Raw genomic sequence first — 20,157 nt, 5'->3', positions numbered from 1 at the left:
CTATGTGTCCTGGAATTATTACCCTTAGAGGCAAGGACTACAGCAAGGCAAAGGTGTACAGAATCTTATCATTGAAAACTTCTCTGTATGTGGTGATGCACGCCTCTGTCCACTGGGCCACGTCTTTCCCCAGTTGAAGCATAATGCACCCCACCATCGCCCAGAGGGGCAGGCCCAATGCACATAGAATAAGTGTATGGTGCTTTACCATATAGGATCTCCAACAGGACCTGGCTACTCTCATGAAGATATTTCCCCTCCTCTTGGAGACCAATGCTTCAGGACCTACTTGATGGTGATGTGATTGGGTGATGGGGAGGATCTACGGGAGGTGGTGGCCACTCATGGCTAATACAGGGACCGAGGGTTCAGGACAGCCACTCGTGTGACTTGACCACCACAGTGATTAAGTACCATTCCCAGTCTGGGTATGTGGATGAACCAACACATGCCACGTCTGCCTTGCTCAGTGTGTCTTATTCAGTCAGTACCTTAGACCACAGATCAGATTCACAACAGTATGTGGGGGTGAGAGCTGACTTCCAACTCACAACTATTGAATGTTTGGTGAGAATTAGGGCCAACTTGATGAATTCTTTGGGAGTGTTTCATTTAGCTATACACATGCTGAGGCCCAGTAGACAATGGAGCACATCTTTTTGGAGGTGGGAGTCCAGGGCTTCCAAACAGTGGCCAATGGACAGGACCAAACCATGTGTGTGAAGTCTGCCTCAGGGGTGGAGCACTGAGGACAATGTGTCTCCGGCACCCGTGTACATCGGTGCTATCCACTGGGGGGGAGGGGGGAATAGGTATGTTGGAGATCATTGAACTGGATATATTTAAGCCTAGCATTGGTGGAGACCATTTGGGCATACCCACACACTATGTACATTGCTTGTTTGTAAGTATGACTGATAGTGTAATGTACCAGTATGTCCATAAGGTTGTAAGCAGTGTATTGCTCTGTCTGTGCAGAATGAGCCATGCAGGCACATGACCGCTCAATGGGTCCAGCCATGTGTGAAGAATTACCATAGAAACTGTGAGACCTCTGGCTTATCATGTGCCCCGTGCCAAATCTGGGGTACGTAGGGGGGCACATAGAGGTAGTGTAGATGAGGAAAAAAAAGAGTGGAATACCCTAGTCCTAAACAAGCCCTCAAAGGTGTATAGAATCTTATCATTGAAAAGTTCTCTGCATGTGGTGACGCAGGCCTCTGCCCACTTGGCTACGTCTTGCCTCAACTGAAGCATAACGCACCCCACCATTGCCCAGAGGGGCAGGCCCAGTGCATATAGAACAAGTGTATGGTGCTTTACCATTTAGGATCTCTAACAGGACCTGGCTACTCTCATAAGGATATTTCCCCTCCTCTTGGAGACCAATGCTTCAGGGCCTGACAGCCTTCTTAATATCACTGCCAGTGCCTCTCTGTTCAGAAAAGTTGTCTCCAACCAGCCAGTGTGTCGGCCACTGCAGCTTTGCTGCAGCATAATAGTACTCATAATTCAGTACCCAAAGGCCACTCTCAGTTAGTGGGGCATATAATACAGATATTGTTTCCCGTCTTCTTCCCTTTCCCCGTATCAGGGTGATCAGGAGCGAGTGAAGCTTTGTAAAAAGAAAAAAAACGTTTTGGGTGTTAGGACAGGGATGTCTGTGAAGAATTATAGCAATTACAGGAGTAGTAACATTTTAGCTATGGCTATTTGTACTACAGGAGAGAGCGGGAGGGACATCCAGAATGGTGTGGAGCCTTGTGCTTCAGTCAGTGCCTTTCCTATGTTACTGTCTACTAAATCTTTGTCATTATGATACAGTCTGATCCCCAGGTATTTAAAGGTGTTGTAGCTCCAGCGGAAAGAGGCACTTGGGAATCTCCACCTCTGTTTACCCAAAGTCTCTGTCAAGGGAAAAAGATGGGACTTGTCCAAATTCACCTCCAGGCCAGAGGCATCTCCAAATAGGTTTAGTAGTTCCATCAGTTGGTGACTGTTGTCCTCTCCTTTGCAGAGGTACACCAGCACATCAACAGCATACAATGACATAATATGATACCTGTCACCAACTGGAATACCCCCATTTTGGTGCCCTCATGCGGAGTGCACATGTAAGGGGTTCCATAGCCAGAACAAAGAAAATTGAGGATAGGGAGCAACCTTCCCTGTGTGCTTTGCTCAATGTAGAGCGGGTCAGAGATGGTGTCACCCATCTTCACCTGTGCCAGTGGTGTATTATACAGCACTGCAATCAACTTCAGAAACCTCAGTCCCTCTCCAAGGCTATGGCCAAGTCCTTAAGTAGTGTCACCCTAATGTATTGAATGCCTTCTCTATATGCAGGGAGGTGACCCAGGGGTTGGTTCCTGATGTCTTCACCCTATGCATAAGCATGATGGGGTGGCAGAGGTTAAAAAGATATTCCCACCGGGCATAAAGTCGTTTTGGTCAGGGTCTATAATGTGCTGTGCTACAGGTACCAGCCAATAGGCTTGTACCTTCCCAAGGATCTTGTAATTGGTATTCAAAAGGGAGAGGGAACAATATGACTCCAACAACAAGGGTTCCCTGTCTGGTTTGAGGAGGATCACCACCACTGCTTCCTGCTGGGATGGGGAGCAGTATGCCTGCCATGTATAATGAGTTGAAAACTCAAAGAAGGCATGGTGTATGTCGAGATGCAAAGGTGGAGAAGAAATCCACAGGCCACCCATCCGCTTCAGGAGCCTTGCCTCGTGACAACTGTTTAAGTGCTTGGGCTTTTTCATCCTCTGTTAGTGGGACCTCCTGGTTCGTGCAATGAGATGCTGGTACTTTATGCAGAGTATCCAGGATTACTTGTACCACTGCAGTATCAGCTGCCACTGGGATAGCGTGTAGCATAGTATAGTAGGCTTGGAAGGTGAAGTTAATTGCATCCTGAGAATTGACTATTGTGCCTGTCACGCCCAGTATAGCTGCAATAGGGACCCTGGGGCAATCACAACAAAGGAGCCAAACCAAAAGCCTGCCTGCCCTGTCACCCTCTGAGTGCTTCCTGGTCAAGTGTTCCTTGGGTGTAAGAGGTCCATTGTCATAGGTGTTTCAATAATGCAGTGGACTGTGTTCCAGGGAGCAGCAAATGGGAGTGGTCCAACCCCACCTCTGGAACACAGTTGTTCTCCCCAACCCAGTACCAAGGTGTCAATGTGTCTTGCAACAATGCAGGCGTTTACGGAGTGAGAAAAGAGTGCCTGACTGGAGTTAGGGGCATACAAAGAAATGAGGGAGAATGGGAAGCCCATCTAATGAGCCCTCCAGGATCACACTTGTCCCATCCAAGTCAATCTGCATGTGTAGCACTGAGATTGGCAAGCCAGGAGCCACATGGGTTGCCATCTCTTGCACACCCCCTCCAAAGCTGGAACAGTGAGGTGGGTTTCTAGAAGAAAGACTAAGGGGCTCATTTACAAGGAACTGGTTCATCGGAATCTATGCACCAGTTTTCTCACGACAGCCCTGGACCCCCTAACGACATCATGGTAGCACTGTATTTATGATACAGTGCTCCATGGCACACGTTTCCACAGATGCATCAGAAATTCAGATGCATCTGTGCACTAAACCAATTAATTGCTGGACTAACACCAGAAAAATGATGCTACTCCAGGAATGAGAGGGAGTCCAATGTAAAAAAGCCCAGCGTCACTTTAACACCTGTCTGAGCAGGCATTAAAATATTGATGCTGTGAAGACACAGAATGACGCAGTGAAGTCTTGTAGGATTCAATGCTCCAGTTCTGCTTGGCTTTATATGGGGGAACGCTACCATGATATCCATTATACCTGACACCGGTATAATGTGGTGCAAGGCTTTGCAAACTGGGGCAATGGTCCCATTGTGCCAGTTTGTAAATGTGGTGCAGTGTAAAGGACTGCTTGCACTGCTGCAGTGTAAAAACAAAGTGATGCTATGGTGGTGCAAGGAGCTTATAAATAAGCGCCTAAGTGTACCCCTTACCTCCTTAAGTACTAAGGTATGTGATACCTCTTTATATAGCCCGCCATCCCTCTAACATTCCAAGCCATGGGCTGGTACCTTGTTCCAGCTAGCAGTTTTCATTCCTGCATTGTGCATGTGATATGACCTGAGATCCCCATCCCCCCATCCTGCTCACCTCCTCCACCCCATACCCTCCCCCCACTCCACAGCTGTGCATATCTATACTTAAACAAAAAGCATATGTACCAAAGAAAGGTAAATCCAACTACCCAACATTCTATCCCAGGCCAGTGCACCCACGGGTGCCCAGCCAGTTGCACTTTGATGCAAAGAATCACAAAAATGTAACAGTAATTTATAGTAGCCACTGTACCAATCAGGGCTAGGGTAGTGCACGTCAATGTGTCTACTCGAATGAGGATCTTATGTGTCCAGTCGACGGCTTGAGTTAGCAGTCCCCCATTGACCTTCCATTCACAGTACTTAGTTTGTCAGGCGAGGCAAGGCTCATGACCAAGTTGGGAGACCTAGATAAAATTGTATGCTGATAGGAGAGTGGTGATTGGACTGTCCCATAACATGGAGTCTGCCAAAGCCAGCTCCGATTCAGAAGCATCATTTTTGGGTCCCTCCTCCTCAGTCCCAGGGGGAGATGGAGTTGCTTGTATCGCTCTGCCACAGTGACCTCTGGGGCTCTCTCTAAGGGCCTGCCTTCCTGCCTCTACTGCTGGGCCTGCTCTGATGGTACACCTTCTAGTCATTTGATCACCCCTCTCCCATGGGATGTAGGGCGATGTCTCTTCATTTGTGGCATGGCCAGGCCTCATCAGGAGCAGCGCAGAAGATGATGCGGTCTCGTGTATTATCTTAAGGGTAACAGGAACCTGCAAACACTCTCAATGTTATGGTTGCGGAGTTGACATTTCATCTCCAGGAAGGAGGTCTGCAGCCTCTGAACCTCCATGGTGTAGTTAGGGAATATGTTTACTTGAGGATTGCCAATCATCCAGGATCTCTTGGTGCATGCCACCTGTGCATATGGTCTCTGACCCAGTAGTTAAAGAGGCGGGTAACTATGGGTTTCGGGGGAGCACTGGGAGGGGGTGGTCTCCCTGGCACCCTGGGGACTCATTCCACACAGAAGACGGAAGATAGCTTGCACCCTAGCACTGACTGTGCAAGTCAGCCTTTGAGGTAAAGCTCCATTCTAGGGCTTTCAGTGTATCCTCACATTATTGGGTGAAAACAGCCTTCCTAATCCTCAGGTAACTGACTTTTCCTTGTAGAGTTTTAATACATGACACTGTGTCCACCACTGCCGGCCTGAGCACAGCAGGGTTGATTCATCTTGGTCCTTTACATTCTTATGGTCCTTCATGTCTATCCCTAGGTCATCTATTTTGGGTTCCAGGGTGGATTTGATGTCTATGACTGCCTTCAGGATGTAGTCAAATTTATGAGAATAGTCCAACAGCATGTTGTCGAGTGTCACCTTTTTGATATGTGGAGCTTCACCCGCCATTCTGCTGTCCTTCACATCGGCCATTGCCTCCAAGGCCTTGTTTTGTTTTCGCCAAACTATGTGGTAGAGGGGTGGGAGGCAGGTGTGTCCGTTACCATAAGAATCTCAGGGCACCCAGCTTCTCATCTCAACCTGGATCCTTGGTAATGATCGAACTCAGTTTTCCCCTACTCTAATGGAAGCAAAGGAGGAGGGGGGAGGGACAGGGTGACAGCAGGGGGTCGCAAGTACCAGTTAGATTAGCATTTGAAGGGTCCTGAAGCAAAAAAAGACGGCCAGCAAGGGTCTATGCCCCACAACAGCCTGACATCTTCTGTATACTGCAATCACCAGTATGCCAGAATGTTGATGTCGGGGAGGGACCTCCAATCCCTGAGGCCCCCCATTCTGTGGGTCACCATGCCGCTAGAAGGGGGGGGTCACAGGGCCTTCTCCACTTGCGGTATGCAGGGTTGTGGGATTGTTGGCCTATAGGTGCAGCTGGACCCAGGATCACTGTTTATGGCCAGGTAGTCTCCAAACCTCACAAATGTCAATATTCTCAAGCAGTGATCAGCTGGGAGAGATGGTGGAGGGGGTCTCAACGCCCCCCCCCAGGTAGTTGTGAGGTCCAGAGCCACAATCAGAAATGCATTCAGCCTGAGTCTCGGGTGTGGGCTGTATGTCATCCCCAATCATGCTGCGCAAAGCTGGGAGAGGAGATGCCTCATCCAGAGCCTGAACTGCCTTTCCAGGGCTCTCCCCATTCAGCTTTGGGAGTAAATACAAAGAAGTTGTTTGTAGTGGCCCCAGCAGCAGCCAGCTGCTTTCCTGAGGTATGCGGCTCCGGCACTCCTTGACTCTACTTCGATCTGTGGCACCACTGTTAGTGTTAGGCTCCTCAATGCCAGGCCGCTCCAAGTGACTGCCTCAGGCTCGCAGATAGACCCCTGTCACCCAGCCATCCTCGCAGTTGATATAGAAGAGCAGGTCATACCCAAGGTGGTTAGAGGAGCCTCACAGTATAATAGGCAGAGGATTGGTTGCACAGAGCTCCACGCCATGCAACCTATCCTCTCACCATTTTTTCCAAGTACTAACCTAAAAGATAGATAGTGCAAATATTATTCAAGTCATCTTAGCCAGTGCAACAGCTCTGAAGACATTGAGAGGTTTTTGGTTCAACAGAGAATTCATGTAGATAGCAAAAATGTATAAAGGAAAAAAAACAAGCTTTTACTATGATATCAGGGGTGTGATGGACTCATATACTGAGCAAATTTGCATTCATGAGAAAAACATGTTTGTCCAGCCCTGGATAGGGTAGTGTCAGTCCCATGGTTGAGACCGTTTGTGAACAGCATGAACATGACAGGGCTTTGAATGACTTGAAGGACCACTGTCAAGGAATTTCAAAAGGCAAAGCCAGCTGCAGAAATTTGGCAGCTCCTTCAACTCTAAATGAGCCATGAACGCTTCAAATGTTATCATTCAATAATCGACAGTTATGTGTTATTGGTCTTTTACATATGAGCCACGTTATTGTGGTTTGAAACTGAAGATCAAGCCTGGCTATATTGTTCTGACCTCTTTGACTGTTAGAGAACATCTCTATGACTGTTAAGAGAACAATAGAGGTCTCAGCATGTAGTACAGAGTAAATGTCATTATAGTATCCCAAATGGGCTACAACCACCTGAGCATAGCTGGCCTGGCAGAGCACATTCAGGCCACTTCCAGAGGTCAAGGAGTGTGGTTCCACTACTTGGGGAGGACACGATTCACAGCAGACAGAGTCTAGGTGCTGGATTCAAGGTGAATGGAACCTTCTCTGTCCCTGTTGCTTGAATGTGAGGATTTCTTAGAGGTTATATGGAGAGATCATGCTGCTGGTTCCAGCACTTAGAGATTGGAGGTGCAGATTACACATTCTGAGCATTGTGAGTTCAGTGGCTTGGTTATGATTGTTTTTTTGCACATTTATTCACCAATGGTTTTGTTTAGCATGATGACACTTTATTTATGTTGCATTGGTGTAACAGAACATGTAGTTAGCACCTATTTTCTATTTACTAACACAATTTCAGGGGCATATCCCAGAGCCTCCTCGCTCCACAATTAGCGTAATTTTTTTACGCTAATGTGGCATTAAGAAGGAATTTATGCCACACCGTATTTACAAATTGGTGCAATGCATTCAGTGAGCCACTTTGCACCCCTTGCGCCACATAATGCCTGTGCCACAACTAATGTATGCAAGGGTGGCATTCCAAAACTAGGAGACCCGCAAAAATGGCTCTGTGAAATTGACAACATTTCACTGCACCATTTTTGGCATCATTTTGAAAGCCTGCTTGCTGGACCTGGCCCGTTTTTCAGGGTCATCCCCAATCTTTTTGCCTCCTTCCTCTTATTTTTTCTGACCTGTTTTTGTTGGCTTTTGAACTCTGGGCACTTTACCACTGCTAACCAGTGCTAAAGTGCATATGCTTTCTGTATACAATGGTATTGTTAATTGGCTTTCCATGATTGGCATATCTGATTTACTAGTAAGTCTCTAGTACAGTGCACTAGAGGTGCTCAGGGCCTATAAATCAAAAGCTACTAGTGGGCCTGCAGCGCTGGTTGTGCCACGCACATTAGTAGCCCTGTAAACATGGCTCATACCGGGCCCTGTCTGTGTGTGCAGTTTTAAAATGCCAATTTGACTTGGCAAGTGTACCCACTTGCCAGGCCTAAACCTTCCCTTTTGTTACATATAAGACACCCCTAAGGTAGACCCTAGGTAGCCCAATGGGTTGGGTGCAGTGTATGTTTAAGGTAGGACCTATACTAATGTGTTTTATATGTCCTGACAGTAATATACTGCCAAATTCAGTTTTCACTGTTGCAAGGCCTCTCTCTCTCATAGGTTAACATGGGGGCTGCCTTCAAACATGATTAAAGCGTAGATTCCCGTTGGGAGCGGGAAGACATGTGGAGTTTGGGGTCTCTGAGCTCAAAATTTAAAAATGCATCTTTTAGTAATGTTGGTTTTGAGATTGTGTGTTTGAAAATGCCACTTTTACAAAGTAGGCATTTTCTTGCTTATAAGGGAGCTGGGGTGTAGCCTTCATATCCTGATGAGCCATCTGTGCTAGGAGGGAGCGGAGGAGTGCTCACTTACACCTGAAAGGGCTGTGCCAGCCCTTTCACAATGCATTCTCCAACCCCCTGGTGTGTATCTGTGGCCTGGCCTGTGCAAGGCAGGATTTCACAAACAAGAGAGACTTTCTTGAAGTAGGCCTACTTCAAAGACCAAAATGGGTATAAGAAGAGCACCCAAAGCCACAGACTTTAGATCACTTCTGGAAATCAAGAGGAACCTCTGCCAAGGAGAAAAGCTGAAGAGCTGAGGAGAAGTGCTGCCCTGCCCGTGACTGTGCTTTGTGGAGCAATCCTGCAGTTGCTGCTTCTGCCTGTGCAAGGGGACAAGAACTGTACTTTGTTGTGCACTCCTGCTTGTGATGAAATCTCCAAGGGCTTGTCCTGAGCTTGCCTCCTGTTGTTGAAGTCTCAGGGTCATCAAAGACTTCTCCTGCCAGCATCTGGACTCCTGCACTGCTAAGTGTGCCCTATCCAGTTCCTGGGGCCTTAACAAGTGAAGCTGGCAGACCAAGATTGAAAATCCACGCACAGACTGCCGTGGGTGGAAAATATTGACGCACCTTCTGAGACGTGGCTGAAAAATGACGCGCGCCGACTTCGCGGCTGGAAGATCGACGCACGCAGCAGTAGAAACGATTCGCCACACCCGCTGAGAGATGCTGAAAATGTCGCAACCCAAATAGCACGGTTTTTCTGATACCGTGCGGCAGGATTTTCAGCGCAAACCTCGCTGGGCATGGAAAAATGATGCAAAGCCTACGTGGCCTTGAGTGATTGCCCGGATTGATGCATCGCTCTCCTGCAGAGAGGAAGAAGGACACACGCTGAGCTGACCGGAGGAGGAGAAACGACGCACGGTCTCTCTTGCGGGTGAGAAATCGATGCATTGCTTACCTTTTCCGATGCACACTCGTATGCGCATGTTATTTTGAGTCTACCCAGGGACTTTTCAACGCTAACAGTGTTTTTACGGTTTCCCCAAGGTTTTAAGGTTCTTTTGCTCTTAAAATTAATAACTTGACTTGTGTATGTTGGATTTTTGATGTTTTGGTCTTGTCTTGTTTGCTAAATATTACCTGTTTTTCTAAACCTGTGTTGTGTCATTTTGCCGTGTTTTCACGGAGTTACTGTGTGTGTTGGTACAAATACTTTACACCTAGACTCTGAAGTTAAGCCTGTCTGCTTGTGCAAAGCTACCAAGGGGGCGAACGGGGGTTAACTGAAGGTGATTCTCCTTTACCCTGACTAGAGTGAGGCTCCTTGCTTGGACAGGGCGTAACCTGAATGCCAACCAAAGACCCATTTTCTAACACTGATCAAAGCAGGCATTAAAAGGACACACCCATAGTAACCTATGGGCCTCCTTGCACTTTGATGCACTAGCGTCTAACATTTTGACGCTAGTGCTCCAAAGCGCCACAATAGCATTAAACATTCTGACACTATTGCCCTAACGACTGCCATGGTGCACCGTATTATAACACCCATGGTTTTGTTGGGTGGGGCAAGGGCGATGCAACGAAACTGAAGCATCAGTGCTGATGCGCCAGTTTCTTTTAAATATGCCCCTTAGTTTTTTATAGTGCACAAACTTCGTGGTACAATAGGTGGTGGTTTATGTTGCAATGGTTTATTGTTGTATTACATTTCTGTTTTACGAGATCATATAAGGTCTTTGAAAAGTACCCTTTTATATTTTCAGCTACCCCTGATGAAGGGTGTGTAGACAGAAATGCATTGAGTATATGTGGATATGGGTGCATAAGGTGGTACGGGGATTCTAAAAACTGATGATAAAGGCCTGGATGGGCATTGCATCAACATTTAAGATTTGAATTCTTGCCTCTGAGTGAAATAAGGCATTTGAAGAAATAAGGATTATAATGGAAGAACATTGGACTCTCTCTGACTCATCCAACGGTTTATCTTGCCATGCAGAAATGGCAGTTTAAAATGGCATACACAGGTGTAGGAGGCTGGCCCGGTTTGTAGTGGGCACCAATGGTACTTACACCTTATACCAGGTCCAGTTATCCCTTATTAGTAGAGTGTAGAAGTGCTCTAGCAGATTAGGCTGATAGAGGTAGCTATAGCAGAGCAGCCAAGGCTGAACTAGGAGACATGCAAAGCTCCTGCAATACCACTATATCATATAGGTACAATACCATAAGAAAGACAATACTCAGAGTTACTAAAAATAAAGGTACTTTATTTTAGTGACAATGTGCCAAAAATATCTCAGTAGATATACTCCCTTGGTAGGTAAGTAACGTACACAGAATATACACAAATAACCAAATCAGGTAAGTAAAACAATCAGAAAATAGTGCATACGCTGTAGAACACAATAGAATGCAATAGGCCTAGGGGCAACACAAACCTTATACTAAGTACGTGGAATGCGAACCATGAATGCACCCCTAGGCAAGTGTAGTGGGTAGAAGGTCACTGGGAGTGTCAGAAAACAACAAGGGTATAGAGGAGACCCCAGCCCTGGACCCTGGAAAGCAGGAGTAAAGTACTACTATTTCCCCAAAAACACACTAGTCATGATAGAGGATTTTGCAAGGACCACACAAGACTGCAAAGCACTGAAGACGGATTCCTGGACCTGAAACCCTGTAAATGAAGGGGACCACGTCTAAGAGTCGCTGATGTGTCGGGGGGGCAGGAGCCCACTAAACGCGGGTGAAGGTGCAAAATGGCTGCCCCCAGTTGGAAGAAGATGCTGGTTCTGCACCAACGGAGTGAGGTAGGAGGTTCTGCTTTGTGCACAAGATGTCCCACAACGTGCTGGCAGATGCAGAGTGGTTTTCTTGGCAAAGTACCGCAAACAAGCCTTGCTACACGCAAGAGTCGTGGTTGAAGAAAAAGGGTGCTGCCCGGGGCCAGGAAGGACCAGGATGTCACCACTCAGGAGGGGAGAAAGAGGGGGCCCTCAGAAACGTACAGAGCACACTGGAAGAAGGGAAGCATCTGCAGGAGTCCTTGAACACAGGTTCAATAAGACTGAACACAGTGGTCGTCTCAACACTGTATAAAGAGGTCCCACGACGTTGGAGGTCAACTCAGGGAGCTTAGCATCGCAGGACGGAGTGCTGGGGACCTAGGCTCAGCTGTGCATGCAGGATTTCTTGGAAATGAGCACAGAAGCCCTTGTAGCTGCAGACTACACAGTGCACAGTGGTACTGTCTGGGGAGGGGAGGCAAGGACCTACCTCCTCCAAATTTGGATAGTTGGACCTCTGGACAGCCCGGGTCACTTGGGTCCATGACCTGTGTTCCAGGGACCACGTTCATCAGGTGGAGAGGGGACCCAGAGTACCGGTGAGGCTGTAGTTTGGTGCCTGCTGGAGCAGGCGGAAGGCTCCGTCAACCCACGGGAGATTTCTTTGTGGCTTCCAGTGCAGGGTGAAGACAGACCGCCCTCAGAGTATGCACCACCAGGAAACGGTCGAGAAAGCCGGTAGGATTAGGCACTACAATGTTGCTGGTAGTCTTCTGGCTACTTTGTTGCAGTTTTGCAGGCGTCCTGGAGCAGTCAGCGGTTGATCCTTGGCAGAAGTCGAAGAGAGAAGTGCAGAGGAGTCCTGGTGGATTCTTGCAAGTCGAAATCTCAAGAGAAGCCCACAGGAGATACCATAAATAGCCCTGAGAGGAGGATTGGCTACCTACCCAGGTATGCACCTATCAGGAGGGGTCTCTGACGTCACCTGCTGGCCCTGGCCACTCAGAGGCCTCCAGAGCGTCCACAAACCTCTGCAAGCAAGATGGCAGAGGTCTGAGACACACTGGAGGAGCTCTGGGCACCACCCCATAGTTGGTGATGGACAGGGGAGTGGTCACTCCCCTTTCCTTTGTCGAGTTTCGTGCCAGAGCCGAGACTGGGGTTCCCTAAACTGGTGTAGACTGGCTTATGCAACGAGGGCACCATTTGTGCCCTTCAAAGCATTTCCAGAGGCTTTGGGAGGCCACCCCTCCCAAGCCTGTAACACCTAGTTCCAAAGGGAGAGGGTGTAACACCACCCTCCCAAAGGAAATTCATTGTTCTGCCTTCCTGGGGCTGAGATGCTCAGACCCCAGGAGGGCAGAACCCTGTCTGTGGGGTGGTAGCAGCTGTAGCTGCAGAGAAAACTCCAGAGAGCTGGTTTGGCAGTACTGGGGGTCCATAGTGGAGCCCCCAGGGTGCATGGGATTGCCCCCCCATACCAGATCTGGAATGGGGGACAATTCTGTGATCTTAGTTAGCATTGTGCAGCTACATATAGGTGGTGACCTATAAGTCGTGCACGTGTAAAATGGTATCCCCGCAGGCACAAAGTTCAGGGAAATGGCCCGAACAATTTGGGGGCAACCCTGCCCTCACACTTAGTAACTTTGCACCTATCCAGAGTTGGACATATAGGTGACTTATAAGTTACTTAAGTGCAGTGTAAAATTGCTGTAAAATAGTGTGGACACTATTTTACTTAGACTGCAATGGCAGTCCTGTAAAGGTTTTGTCTGAGCTCCTTATGGGTGGCAAAATAAATGCTGCAGCCCATAAGGATCTCTTGGAACCCCAATGCCCTAGGTACCTAGGTACCATATACTAGGGACTTATAAGGGGTTTCCAATGTGCCAATTAGAATTGGTAATTGTAGTCACTAGCCTATAGTGACAAATTTAAAGGCAGAGAGAGCATGAGCACTGAGGTTCTGATTAGCAGAGCCTCAGTGACACAGTTAAGCACTACACAGGCATACACATTTAGGCCACAAACTATGAGCAATGGGGTCCTGCCTAGCAGGATCCCAGTGAGACAGGCAAAAACATACTGACATACATGTAAAATTGGGGGTAACATTCCAAGAAAGATGGTACTTTCCTACAACAGGTTGCACCGACATGCCTGAGACATGTTTCAAAGGTGACTTAAGAGGGTGGCACAAGCAGTGCTGCAGGCCCACTAATAACATTTAATTTACAGACCATGGATATATGTACTTCTACTTTACTAGGGCCTTACAGGTAAAATAATTTTGCCTCTTGGGAGTAAACCAATTTCACCATGTTTTAAGGAGAGAACACAAGCACGTTAGCGCCGAATATCATTGATAAAGTGCACTGAGTCCTAAAGCCAACAAAAATGGGTTAAAAAAACAGGAGGATAAAGACAAAAAGTTTGGGGATGAACCAGCAGAAAAGGCCAAGTCCAACACTGGGCCATGTTTCTGACCCACTCGTATTGTGGCTGTGTACCTTGCTTGGACATGTTGTGATAGCCCACGTCACCTATTTTTAGTTCTCTTTAACATCTCTTGACACTCCACTATTTGCCCCACCTTCTCCTGTACTGTTTCTCTAAACCTGTTTACCTCTCCTGGCATCTTTGGGGCTCCTTACCTTTTTCATCTCCACTGATTCTGCCTATTCCTCTAGCTCTCTGTGCCAGTAAGGATATCTCCTCTTACACTTCCATGCCGCCATCTTTTCATCAGTTTGAATGACTGTTTGAGGTATTTGTATAGCACAAACCTAATGCAAGGAGGAGCTGTTCAGGGTCAAAAGCATAGAAAATGACAATGAGTGATAGGAAGCATAGCTGAGTTCTGAGAGCAGAGGATAGTTATTGTGTTGTGATATGGCGTTCTTTAAACAGAGGTGTCTTCACCTCTTTCCAAATGTGGAAGAGGATTGCGATGACCAAAATGGTTACTGAGAAGGCATTCCGGATCCTTTGTAAATGAATGGAGAAGGCATGTTGCCATGTTCTTTCTTTACATCACTTTGACCCTTGTTACAACCCTGGTGGTTGGTGATAAAGCAGCGGTAATACCACTAACAGGCCGGTGGTAAAAAAATTGGATCACGACCACGGCAGAAATCGCCAACACAGACAGCCACTCTAACACTCCGACCACCACAGTGTTAGCAACAAACACTGTGGTGGTCACCGCCAACACACAGGCGGAAGACAATGTACCGCCCACCCTATCACAACCAACCAATCTGCTAGCTTTTCCGGGGCGGTACGAACGCCATCAAAAGCATGGCAGAAACAGTACCCAGTGTTTCACTCACCGTTCGACACTCAACGAAGAACCAGGATGCCATGGAGCCTAAACCACAGGTCCTGCCGATGCTGGTGTATCTGCTAATACACCAGGAACACCAAAGAAGGCGGCGGCGACAACCACGGTGAGTACTGCACCTAGCACACAGGGGAGGGGGGGAGGAAAAAGAAAGTGACACACACACGCAACACTCCCACCCCTTCCCCCTCCCCAACACCACACACACAAACACATGCAGCAAGAGAATATTTCCACCCCGTAACTCCCTGGAAGAACGCAAGGACAAAAGGAATTGAGTGCAAATAGTGATATTTAGAAATATTCAGATAAAGTTAACGATTGTAAATAACATTATATACAAATATTTACAATATGTACAGAAGGCCGTTCACTGTCCTTTGCAAAAGTTCATGCCCCAGTGGGCAGAAAAAACATGGGCGAAGCCCACACTTGACTCCTGCCTCAAAACGGAGAGAACACTGCAGGGGCATCAGGTCGAATACACACAGGCACCTTAGGGGGAAGGGGAGGGGTGGCACCTCAGCCGGAAGATGGTACTATGCCACGGCTCCTGGAGGGGGCAACATGCCCACTGCTTGGTCCTGGGGAGTGCAAGGCCACAGTCTCTCAAGTGGGTGGTATGCCCACTGCCTGGTCCTGGGGAGTGCAAATCCACAGTCTCTCAGGTCTCTCAAGTGGGTGGTTTGCCACTGCTTGGTACTGGGGAGTGCAAAGCCACAGTCTCTCAAGACTCGCAAGTGGGTGGTTTGCCCACTGCTTGCTCCAGGGGAGTGCAAAGCCACAGTCTCTCAAATGGATGCCTTCTTCCACTGGTTCTGGAGGGGGGCCTTGTGCCCAGTGTGCTTCATCCTACCAAGGAAAGTAATAGTGGATGCATATCTCCACTGGTTCTAGATGGGGCCTTGTGCCTAGTCTGCTTCATCCTGCCAACGAAAGTGATAGTGGATGCATAGCTCTACTGGTTCTGGAGGGGGCCTTGTGCCCAGTGATGCTGCACCTGGGGTGTGGCAGTTCCCATTCCCTCACTTGGGTCTCTGAGGCACGAGGTGTGCAGGGAACAGGTAGCATGATACTCCATGTAGGCAGAGGCAGACTCCACCAAGCAGCGACTTAGGCTGCAAACTTCTGGTATTTCCGGTGCTGGTGGTGGTGCTTCAAGTGGTGGGTGGAGGGTTCAGGCCACCCCCTGCATCCCCGGCGTGCTGCCCACTGGGGATGCTGTTGATGACAGATGTAGTGGCACCGGCTGGGCATGTGGCGGTGCAGATGGCGGTGCAGGTGGCAGTGCTTGCGGCGGCGTCTGCAGCAGTGATGCTGCCGGTGCTGGCCGTGGTGCAGGTGATAGTAGTACTGGAGGGAGACACCAGGCTGTCTCCTGCAGCCTCGGACGGCTGCCCACTGGGGATGATGCTGCTGACTGTGGTTGTGGCAGCGGCGGTGCAGGTGGCGGTGCAGGGGGTGGTGCAGATGGCGGTGCCTGCGGTGGTGCTTTCTGCGGTACAGGTTGCTGGGCTGTCTGTACTGATGGTGTGCACCAGTCCCTCATCTGGAGGCTCCGAGGTTTGAAGTGCCTTGCCTTGGGTTTTCTTCCACTTCCCCACCTTGGAAGATGCTGCTGGGACCTTGGCACTGGCAGATGCAGTTTTGGAGGAGGGCCCTGCTGCATGCTGGCAGCTTCTTCACCTTGGCAGGTGGCGGAATGGGTTGGTCCTTTGCAGGGGTCAGTGGCACACTGGCAGCCCTGACGGGTGCCCCCTTTGATCACCTGGGACTTGCTGACACCACAGCGGACGCCGACTTGGTGGCTGAGGTGCTGGCCTGGGATCTTGATGCACTCGCCCAAGGGAAAGGAAGGGGGTAGGGGGTAGGCGTAGGGAAGAGGTCAATGTTTGCTAGGAAACGTTTTTTTGACACACTGGGATGGGAAGATGGAGAGGGTTTGGGAGTGGAGGAAGAGGGAGTGGTTGTAGGAGGTGTACGTCTGCTGAGTTTGGGTGAAGGTGCATGGGCTGGATGCTGCTGTGAGGTGGATGGCTGTTGGGTGGGTGGGTGCTTGTGTTTGTGTACTTTGGGAGGAGGGGTCACAGACACACTGGGAGAGGACACAGGGAACGTGTGCAGGGTTGTGGGGGTGGTGACTGCTCGTGAGGGCTGTGTTGTGATGGGCGTGCTGGTGATGGACGTAGTGGATGAGGATGTAGTGCATGCACGTGTGAGTGGAGATGCTACTGGGAGGGGGTGGACAAGGAGGAGGAGGGGGACACAGTGGAGGTAGTGGATGTTGGTGGGTCTGCATGGGCATGGTGCTTGTGTGTGTACCTGTGGGATGAAGTGTGGTGCCTGTGTTTGCCTGAGCCACTTCTGTGTGTTGATTTGGGTGAATGCTGGTCTGAAAGTGTGCTTGGGATAGGCTGGGGTTGAGGGGATTGGGACTGGGAGGAGGAAGTTGTAGGGGGGAGGCTAGACACAGGCCAATGGCTGCCATCAGTGCTGAGGCCAGAGCCTGAAATGCTCTCTGTTGGGCCACCACACCAGAATTAATTCCTTCCAGGTATGCATTTGTTTGTTGCAAATACCTCTTGACATCATGGATGGCATTCAGAATGGTTGACTACCCAACAGTGAGGGATCACAGCAGGTCAATAACCTCCTCACTGAGGGCAGCAGGGCTGACTGGGGCAGGCCCTAGGGTGCCTGGGGCGAAGGAGATGCCCACCCTCCTGGGTGAGCGGGCACGGGAAACACGCTGAGGGGCTGCTGGGTGGGCGGTGCTGGTAGAAGGGGTTGCGGCTGTACCTGTTGTTGGGGTGGGTACAGAGGTGTCCGCCACCGCCAGGGAGCTTCCATCGGAGGAGGAGTCGCTGTCACTGGTCTCCCCTCCTGTCCCCGTCGTGGTGCTCCCCTCGCCCTCCGTCCCACTGGTACCTTCACCCTCGGTGGATTCAGCCTCCAGGCCCATGTGGGATGCAGCTCCCACTGTCGCCGGTGCCTCTGCTCCTCCGCCAGATGATGCTAATGCACACAAGGACAGGGCGACAAAACAAAAAGGTGGGGGGAGAGACAGAGGATACACTTGGTCAATGTCAGCAACAAAACCACCGTTGGCATACACAACACACAGGGAGCTGCCCTATGTGCTTGGCCATGCCCCACCAGTCACTAAGGTAGTCACAAGCCCATGGGGTACAATGCCTAATGCCAGCATCTGAACAGCTGACACCCACAGGACCCTGCCCAGTAGTAGATGCCCACTAACACCATTGGGTTTGGAGTGCTACAGAATCGGCACACAAGGGACCTACTCATCCTTGATCGCCCTGGCCTAGGGGCACCCACAGCCCACATCCCCCACCCAGCTAGCTCCCAGAGCGTGCAAAGTCATGATTCAGGATCTGCACTCACCCCCATGTGGCTGCTGTGATGCCTTCAAGCTCCCATCCAACTCCGGATAGGCCACCGACAGGATGCGGAACATCAGGGGGGGGTGATGGTGCGACAGGCTGGGCCTCTGCCGTTTTCTTGGTCCAGCAGCGCAGGTCCTCCCATATCTTGCGGCAGTGGGTGCTCCGCCTGTGGTAGACTGCCAGGGTCCGCACCTCCTTGGCGATGGCACACCAAATACTCTTTTTCTAGTGGGCACTGACCTAGAGGGAAAATACAGCAGAAAAAGAAATTACTCACCCGTCCGGACCGGCATACTCATTGCTCCCCAGTTCCCACCCATGCCCTGACGCACATACACTCACCACCTCTCATGCAGCACTCAGGCCAGGATGCATCAGCACCCCCCAACATGTGGCTTACATCCACACCACTCCAAACATGCATTTCCCACACATCATGCTCGCAGTGTACTCACCTGTTTGTCTGGAGGACCGTAGAGTAACGTGTACTGTGGCAGGACCCCATCCACCAGTTTCTCCTACTCCTCCGCAGTGAAGGCAGGGGCCCTTTCCACAGACACTCTAGCCATTGTCACTTCCAGACTCAGGTCACAGCAGCACTTGCAGTGTAGGTCCTCTGCTGTTGACTGTGAGGTATCAAGTGAGTGAATAGTTAGAAAATGGCGGTGACGTCCTCGGCGGTGCATACCGTCACCGCCGGCGTACATCGCCATTGGCTCCTGGAACCCTTAGGACCCAATAATAACCAAAGTGAATCTGATCGGCAGTCATCGATCGCCTACCGCGACGGCACACAATGCCAGCGCACTTACCTCATTTCCACTTGTCCCTCCTCCCAGGGCAAGCAGACCCCATTTCAGGGGGGCACATGGCATGGCACCTAACTGCGTCAGAGCAGACATTGGCCCATCAACTGACAATAGACTTCACATACTGCTTGTGTGACCTAAATTCAGCAAAGGTTGTGCATTCTATGTGGAAATATGACCTTCTGCTCACCGTTCTCCTACATAGGGTACAATTGCAGAGGCAGATGATGAGATGGCGGCACCCTCCAGTGTATAGACCCCTGGTGGACCTGTTGACAATGGAGGACAGACACATTATCATCACATACAGACTTGATCGTGCCACAATTCAAGAACTGTGTGCCCAATTGGAGCCAGACCTGATTTCAGCTATCCGCAAGCCCACAGGAATACCCCCTGTAGTGCAGGTTCTGTTAGTGCTGAATTTCCTGGCAAGTGGTTCCTTTCAAACTACAATGGCCATGGCATCAGCAATATCTCAGCCAATGTTCTCCAACGTGTTGTCCAGAGTATTGTCTGCCCTGCTGGAACACAAGCGCAGCTACATTATGTTCCCCCAGATGGATGATTTGCCCACTGTGAAAACTGACTTCTATGTCCTGGGACATATCCCCAACATCATTGGTGCCATTGATGGTACACATGTGGCATTTGTTCCCCCCCTGAGAAATGAACAGGTTTACAGGAATAGAAAAAGCTATCACTTGATGAATGTGCAGATGGTGTGTTTGGTGGATCAGTATATCTCCCACATCAATGCCAAATACCCAGGCTCAGTGCATGATGCCTATATCTTGAGGAATAGCAGCATCCCTAATGTGATGGGCCAGCTCCAGAGGCACCGGGTGTGGCTAATAGGTGAGCCCAAGGTCCCCACCCAGTAAAAGTAGGTGTCTGGGCATGAGGTTGTCCCTGAGGGTTGGTGTGTATCTAACAGTTGTCCCTCGAAATTTACAGGTGACTCTGGTTACCCCAACCTCTAATGGCTACTGACCCCAGTGAGGAATGCCAGGACAAGGGCAGAGGAACATTACAATGAGGCACATGGGCGTACAAAGAGGATTATTGAAAGGACCTTCTGCCTCCTGAAGGCCAGGTTCCGGTTCCTCCATCTGACAGGTGGTTCCCTGTACTTCTCACCGAAGAAGGTGTGCCAGATCATCGTGGCATGCTGTGTGTTGCACAACCTGGCCTTGAGACGTCAGGTGCCTTTTCTGCAGGAGGATGAGCCTGG

Source organism: Pleurodeles waltl, chromosome 11 (genome assembly GCF_031143425.1).
Source record: "Pleurodeles waltl isolate 20211129_DDA chromosome 11, aPleWal1.hap1.20221129, whole genome shotgun sequence".
Classification (NCBI taxonomy): domain Eukaryota; kingdom Metazoa; phylum Chordata; class Amphibia; order Caudata; family Salamandridae; genus Pleurodeles; species Pleurodeles waltl.
Note: the sequence above shows the minus strand (reverse complement) of the source record.